Raw genomic sequence first — 9,026 nt, forward strand, 5'->3', positions numbered from 1 at the left:
CTCTCTTTTCCCTATCCTGAGCAAGCAAGCACTCCACTCTCCTAGCAATACTTACCACCTACTGATACGAGATATCCATCTCTAACTCCCGGGCCATACTAGTCCTGATGCTAGGATGGATTCCCTTAATAAACCGATGGACCCTCTCTCGAAATGTAGAAACCAATGTCAGTGCATGTCTATCCAAGTCACTGAAATGGACTACATACTCTAAAATAGCTATAACCCTGGCGCAACTGCTCAAACTCCGCGCGCCATGCATCCTTGAGGCTCTGGGGGACATACTCTCTCAAAAACATGTCTGAGAACTGAGTCCATGTAAGGTAAGTTGCCTCAACCGGACTGTCCAACTCAAAAGCACGCCACCACTGATAGGCTGCTCCTCGAAGCTGAAAGGCAATAAATAAAACCCCACTTGACTCTGTTATGCCCATAGTGTGGAGGATATGGTGGCACTTCTCCAAAAATCCCTGAGCATCCTCTCATGCTAGACCACTGAATGTATGAGGATCGTACTTCTTGTACCTCTCGAGCCTGCGCTGCTCCTCCTCAGAAACTGCTTCCCTACCATTGGTCTGAACTGGAGCTACAGGTGGTACCAGTATAACCTATGGAATTTAATTAACCTGAACCCGCTGCTTTGGGTGCGGGCGGCGGGAGTTTGTGCTCTTCCTCCGGCCTGAGATGTGGCTAGAGCAAGGGGAATCAACTCTACCTGAGCTTGAGGACCAAACATTCTCAGGAATTGTGTGAGGGTCTCCTGAAGGGCTGTTGTAGTAGTAGTAGTAGGCACCTCAGGTGTCTGCGCTCTGATTGGAACTACTAGTGGCTCCTCTGTAGCAGCTCGCTTGGGTGCTCTGGCTGCACCACATAGGCGTCCTCGGCCTCTACCCTGGCCCCGGCCTCGGACAGCTCTAGTAGGGGTGCGGGTGCCTGGTCACCTCTGGCTGCACGTGTCCTCACCATTTGTGAGAGAATAAAAAACAGAAGTTTAGAATTTTGAAGTCAATAATCTCGCACGAGAAGGAATCAAATGAAGTGGAATTTCCTAACAAATCCATAGCCTCCCGAAAAGAAGTACAGATGTCTCCATACCGATCCGTGAGACTCTAATAAATCAGCTTGTGACTGATGACTCCTATGAACCTAAAGATCTAAAACCAACTTAACACGACCCAAGTTCTCCCTCCGTGAACTGTCGTGATGGCACTTGATCTCTACGACTAGGTAAGCCTAACATTTGTGGAAAATGAGATGAAAACATAAAAGCTAACAACTAACAGGAAATTTTAAATATGAACTAAGATGTCGCGCGGCATATAATCACTCTTGAAATGTACATAAACTCTCCCAAAACTCGAAACATTGTAAGTGACAAACTACAGAAAGAAAATAGTATTTCTATACTCTAGAGTCTAACAAAAGGAAATACAAGAAGTGTTTGACATGGAGAAGAGTAGAAAGGGACTCCGAGGACTGCGGCCACGGCAGATATACCTTGAAGTCTCTAAAGCTGGCCTGCCTCACTAATAATGCAGTTGATAAGCGATACCTAGATCTGCACACAAAAAACATGTGCAGGGAAGGGCATGAGTACACCACAACGGTACCCAGTAACTGCCAAGCCTAACCTCGATCAAGTAGTGATGAGATCTACTGTTCCATAGTCCCAAAGTAAATATGCGGTACATGAGGATCTCCCAAAATACTGTTTTGTAGTTCCAAAGTAAATATGCGGCTCAAATAATAGAAATACAACTACAACACGGAATCCTACAATCTAGACTAAGTACAAGTCAAGAAAGAAGCAAGAAATTCATTAAGCATGCTGCAAAAAGTTCAGATAAACAATTAAGACACTTAGACATGATGTCCTAAACTAAGCAGGATCAATACATATGCTAGTATAGCTCAGCTAAAGGATAATAGGTATTTTACTTAATGAAAATAGAGTTTTGCAACAAATAGCTCGTGTACGCACTTGCCACCTCACGTACACGACGCGCATATATCAAAAACAGTACCAAATCCTAAGGGGAGTTCCCCCACACAAGCTTAGGCAAGCCACTTACCTCGAACCAAGATCAATCAATCAGTCACAATGCCTTTCCCATGAATATCCAGCTCCGACTGGTCACACTCTGGCCAAAATCAGTTATATAACATAAATATAACTACAAAAAACTAATCTAGCTAATAAAATCAAAGTTAACGCAAAAAAATTTGGAAAATTGCCCAAAAAGCCTCCTCGAGCCCACGTCTTGGAATTTGGTAAAAGTCACAAATTCCAAAAATCCATTAACACATGAGTCTAAACATACCAAATTTACTCAAATTCGATACCAAAATCTCGATCAAAACTCCAAAATTCGGCCTAAGAACGTTTCTCAAATTTTCCCCAATTTCTCACCCAAATTCCTTAATTAAATGATGAAATCAACTATAGATTAATGGAATACAACCAAAAACGAGTTAGGAATCATTACCCAATAGCTTCCTCTAAAAATGCTTCAATTTACCACCTAAATCCGAGCTCTAAAAGTCCCAAAATGAAAATGAGATCATACCCTCCAAATTTCCCCTTTTCTGCCCAGCAAACTCGCTTCTATGAGCCTTCAACCGCACATGCGGGAAAATCATCGCAGGTGCGAAAATCACTTAAGGGGAACTAGATACGCATCTTCGAACAAGGGCCGCATTTGCGAGCCTGCACTTACACTTCTGCGTGCCCATTTCTATGGATCTATTGCCGCACTTGCGAACCCAGCTAGATAGGTCAAAAATTCCTTTTGCGACTCTATGGCCGCTTCTACAGCACTACACCTGCGGCCCAAAGTGCGCAGGTGTGATTACACCAGGTGCAATAGCTTCAACAATTGTGTAAGTCCCAAACTCGATCCGTTGAGCATTCAAAACATACTCGAGGCCCCCGGGACCTCGACCAAACATACCAACCAATACTAAAACACCATACGAATTTAGTCGATACCGAAACCCATCATACACATCCGATTGACCCCAAAATTTATACACAAGTCATATTTGTCGTTCCCCCTTTTTCCTCATGGAGTCCGAGTTTCCACATTTCTTGGGAATAACTCATTTCCTTTTGGGAATTAGCTATGGGATTTGAAGAGTCTCCACATAACAGATTTAAGGTGCGTTAGGTCACCTAAAGCAAATAACTCATAAATCGGTTTGCATTACTAAAGATTGGGTAAGGGCTCTAAATAACCTTGAGAAGAAGGTGTTAGGCACCCCTCGAGATCCACAACGGTGGTTCTCGACCAAACTTTAATTAGGTGAATTATTCTTATAAGCAAACAAAGAAATTTAGACAAAAAGATATTTTGGTTTTGAAAACAATGGGGTAATGGGGGTCCTAGGTTTTTAGCCTATAGGATCAATTTTGTGCAATACTTGGTAATCATCCCCAAGTTGGGGTGATACACATAGCATTAGTGCACAAGTCATCATATCCTTTACTACCCGATTACTCTCCCCTTAGTGGTTATATAAGTGATTCTAACTAAACGTACTTTATGCGTGCATTACTCGTCCCTTACTTATGGTCCTGGAGGTGTTTAGGACTTCTAGTTAAGGTGGATCTAGACTCTCCTATAGTGTTTAAAAGGAAAAAATCTAAGCGACAAGCAAAACAAATAGGACTGTTAGATAAAGGAACAATTAAAGGCTCACATTTTACCTCCATAAATAAGCAGGCAAATTGCAAGTCTCAAACAACAGTATTTCAGACTCTTTAGAAGTCCTGTAGCAGGATATCAACTTGAGCACAAAGCAGAACATATGCAACATTTTTATTAAAGCGAGGCAGAAGGTACTTAATCAGTTGCCTAGGAATTTTAAGACTAGCTGAATCTGGGCAGTTCACAAACAAAGCACAGTTTATAATTTCAAGATTTGAGTCATCCTAGAGGCTTGCCTCAGCATGGATCAGAGATGCCCTATGAACATGATATGAAATCGTTAATCAGAACCGCAATAAACTAGTAAACAATTTTAAGCAGACAGTTTGGTTCATTAGGTCCTATAGGCATGCTGTCTAGGTGTTGAAAATAATCATAAAAGTTATAGAACTAATTTTATATATGAATCTGATATCTAGGTGTTGGGATTGGTTTTATACTTATTTCCTATAGGCATGATTGCTACTGACGAAACTGATTTTTTATACGATTTGACTGCAGGTATGATATCAAGATGAGTGCAATAAAAGTCCTAGAACATGGTTTCTAATGCACATAGGAGAATTTCTGAACATGATTGTTAAGGCTGAGTTAACAACCTAGAGACAAGATTTCTAGCGTGGATATGAATATGCATAAATAGAGATTTAGACAAATACATGATGAACCTATAGGCATGTTTTTTAATGAACACAACAACCTATAGGCATGGTTTCTAATGCAAGTAGATAATCATAACAGTCCTAGAGCCTGATTTCTACCCGATTTTCCCACAAGACATATATAAAAGTCCCTCCCATATTACTAATATCCCCAATATTTGTTTTACAAGAATTATTATTACATACGCAAAATGAATGAATGAATTACAGAAATGAGACTGCTAAACTATAGGGAGCCTTAATAGGCCCAGACAGTAAACCTGAAAGCGAAGCCTTCAACCAAGTATGAACATACCAATATTCTCATAGTGCACCCAATGCTATCCTGGTGTGTCAAAGTTCCCAAGGGCTTCAAGGACCCCGGGCAATGCTCACACTAGAAAAATTTTTAAAGAAACATTTTGTGAGCAAATTTTGGAGAGCCAGCCCCAGTGTGTCAAAGTTCAGAGGAGTCTCATGGAGCCCTAGGCAATGCTCACACTGGAGGGGCAGGACCCTAAATGTTCTAATAGTAGAAGTTGAAAATAGGAGATAGTTTAGAGAAAATAGTTTTGGATTTTCAGGAGGTAAGGAGCAAACAGAGTCATTTAACACTTAGAAAATTCCAGCAATCCAACAGTAGACAGAAACAGGATCACTTCAAGCAAAGTTTCAACTTAGTTTACTAGCTGTTACTACGTGAGTATGTGGACAGACACTAAACAAAGGCATGGCATGCTGGGATCAATCAGACAGTTATATACAAAGGGGTAGCAGGGTTTGGGAGCAATGTTAGTCAGAAGTCTGTGAGAGGTGAACATTTAAAACCGGATAGAAAGAACATGCTAGTGGAGAAGTAAACAGACATAGGTTTAATTTAGATATGAGCAAGCTGCAGACATGCTGAAAGCAGAAGCACATAGGTTTAATTAAACAGAAGTAGACAGGCTAGTTGCAGGAAACACATAGGTTAAACAGAAGTAGACATGCTGACTACAAGGAAACACATAGGTTTAATTGAATAGCAATGAACATGCTGATTAGGAACATTAAACATAAAGCACATGGATCTAATGAAATAAAAGTAGACATGCTGATAACAGGAAACACATAGTTTAATTGAATAGCAGTAAACATGCTGATTAGGGAAAACACATAGGTTTAGTTATACACAAGAAAAGACATGTTGATTATAAGGAAACACATAGGTTTAATTGAATAGCAGTAGTGGAGGCATACCAATTAAGACATAGCAATAGAAGAATGAAGCAAATAGAGTCCAAAGGTCTAGCCTTGAATTCCAGCCATCTAGACATTGCAACAAACAAAGAGTAGAAGATTGTGATAGAGGAAGAGAGCAAGAACTTTGTATGTCTTTCTATGTCTGTGTGCGTGTAAGTGTGTAAGTGAGTTTGTGTAGATTTTTTTTTTTCTTAAAATCAGAATGGTGGAAGGTTTATATATCATTCAGCAGAGTAAACAAATAAGGCAAGGAAGATTAACAACACATAAATAAAGTATGCAAATCAATTAACCAGACAGTTAGGGATGAACCTAATCAATTAATAAGACAAAATCCAGGAAATATCACTTAAATTAGGGAGAATCTCATACGAAATCAGTCAGCAGGCAGGATTGAAGTTAAATAAGGTAAGCAATAAGTCTAAAGACCATAGATTAGACTAATTAATCTAAATAAGGCAAGTAATACAAATTAAAAGTCATAAATGAGGAAAATAGGTAAAGTCACGGGGAAGTACTGATTTTAACAGGAAAAATATCATTCGAATCTTAAGTAAAATCAGTCAATCTATTTTGATTGACAGAGATAAACAATATCCGAAAAAAAATTGAAACGAACAGTGAGACAATTGAAGAAACAAAGGACTAGAACATAGGCATGGAAGAGTCAGTAGAACTAGTAAAGATATTCATATTCAAACACTTAGAAACTTTAGAAAATTTTTGCAGAAACAAGAACAAGTGAAATCCTAGTTCATAGAGAACATTAGGATCGATTAACAATAGGGAAAACAGAAAACCTTTAAGCAAAAATGTTGTAGGAACTCAAAATCTTTTCTGATTCAAAGAGATTTGAACAACAAATAACAGGGAAGCAAAACCCTAATATATAGGAATACTGAAATCAATTAACAATAAAGAGAACAAGAGATTTTTAAAAAGAAAACCACTGGATAAACTCAAAATCACTCCAGATCTGCAAAGATCTAAACAGATTCACGTTGAAAAGATGAGGGTTTTGAGAAAAGGAAAATCTAACCATAGCCACGAAACCAACCATACTCATAAACGTTGATGAACACAAGGCGATGTTCATAAGGAAACAAAGGCTAGGTCAACTCTTAGTCGAACATCTTTGAGATTCCCTTAGAAAACAACAAAAATCGAACAACCAGTAGAAGTAATAGGTTAGAAAGGGTAGTAAAACCTTAAATAACCCCAAATTTGGTCAGGGATCGAAGGGGTTTGGGAGGTTTAGGGGTGACGGTGCATCTAGGGTTTGGGGGTTTCATAGAGAACGGAGAAGAAGAGGGATTCAGGGGTGGCGGGTTGTAACAAATGACTAGGGTTAGGGGGTCTTTTGGGTTAAAAAAAGAAAGGGTGATTGTGGACCGTTGATCTCAGAGATCAACGACCACAATTAGAAGGGATTTAGGTCGGGTAAAGGTCATTTGGATTTTGACTGGGTGGTTTGGGCTAAGGTTAATTTAAATTGGGCTGGGGGAGTCCGAATTGAGACCTAATTAAAGGGCTATTTGTTAACTACCCAATTATTCAGTAAAATAATTTGTAAAAACAGCTATTAAATGATAATAATATTTTTATGCATGAAGATGATATAAAATAATTACTTAACATTATAAAAATATAAAAACCCATTTTTTGTATAGATAATGTAGTTATGCATATATAGGGGCTATTTTTGCAAAATATGCAATTATAGTCTTAAAATGCAAACGTAATTGTAAAAAATGCAATTAAACTATTTGAACACTTATATGAGCAAAATGATGAATTTGGATGACTAAATCATTGTAAAGTAATATGGGGGATAATTATTGAAGATTTATATAATTAAAAATGCAGAAATAAATTGATTTAAGGCCTTTAAAAACTATAGAAAAATTGTGAAAACACTTGTTCATGTTTGTATATGCATGTACAATATTTTGAAAAAATGTATGCACATTTTAAAATATATGAGGGAAAAATTGGGTATCAACAGCTACCCCTCTTTACCCGGGAAGGACGAAAGAGTTTTCAGGTAATGAAATGATGATCGATTTTGACCGAATGGGTATTTTTTTTATAAAAATAGAGGTCGAACCCTAGTCTCTGAGTTTCCTACATATCTCTGGTTATACAAGAATCAGGTCATGTGTTGTTCTGGACCCAACGGTAAATGAAGCCAATGGAAAAGGTCCCTTTGTGAAGAGTAATGTCGGATGGAGCTATGATTGTATGTTTGGAGTGTAACGGGTGTATTATAGGGCAGATATCGGAATGGTCACAGAGTAAGGTGGGTAATTGATGGGGAATCAGGTATAATGGCAAAGTGAAAATGGTATGAGCGGAAATCGGAGCGAAGGTTGCTCCTGTTTGATGAACGGTTACCTCCTGGATTACTTGCAAAACTCAAAATACGATGCATGCAAGTATATAGATTACTGCGAGAATTTAAATGTGATGCAAATTCACTTTGGACCATGGAAGATTTTCTTTGGATAGTGTTAAAGACGTCCTTAGACTATGATGTCCTGGCCATGAATTATGAGATAGGAGATTTGCAGGCCATGAAATAATATTCTCGGGCCATGAGGATAGTGCCTATGAACCATGACACCTTTGAATAATGATGTGCAAGTATTGACAGATCCTCAGGCCATGACATGGTGTCTTCAAACTATGAGAATGATGCCTTCGGACTATGACGCCATTGAACAGGCTGGCTATATGTCAGCCATAAAGTGCAGAGATATGATACTGAGAGTGATAGCAAGACAAAACTTAGTCTTGTGTAGAGTTTGGGGGCAGAGCTTAGCCCAAGGGAAGAAGATAGTGCCAAGTTTAGAATAGAGCAACATTTATGTAGGGAAGGACACTGCTTAGTCCCTTGAGAAGGCAGCGCTTAGCCTTATGCAAATACGGAGGCAAGGCTTAGCCTCATGCAAGATTTGAGACAAAGCTTAGTCTCATGCAAGGAGAAGTCAATGCTTAGCCTTATGCAAATGTGGAGACAGGGCTTAGCCTCATGCATGATTGGAGACAGAGCTTAGTCTCATGTAAAGAAAAGGCAGTGCTTAGCCTTATGCAAAAGGAGGCAAGGCTTAGCCTCATGCAAGACTTGAGACAGGTCTTGGTCTCACGCAAAGAGAAGGTAGTACTTAGTCTTATACAAAAAGAGGTAGGGCTTAGCCTCATGCAAGATTTGATACAAGGCTTAGTCTCATGCAAGTAGAAGGCAATGCTTAGCCTTATGAAAATGTGGAGGCAAGAGCTTAGCCTCATACAAGATTTGAGACAAGGCTTAGTCCCGTGCAAGGAGAAGGCAATGTTTAGCCTTATGCATATGTGGAGGAAGGGCTTAGCCTTATGCAAGATTTGAGACAAGGCTTGGTCTCATGCAAGGAGAAGGCAATGCTTAGCCTTATTCAAA

Source organism: Nicotiana sylvestris, chromosome 9 (assembly GCF_000393655.2).
Source record: "Nicotiana sylvestris chromosome 9, ASM39365v2, whole genome shotgun sequence".
Classification (NCBI taxonomy): Eukaryota; Viridiplantae; Streptophyta; class Magnoliopsida; order Solanales; family Solanaceae; genus Nicotiana; species Nicotiana sylvestris.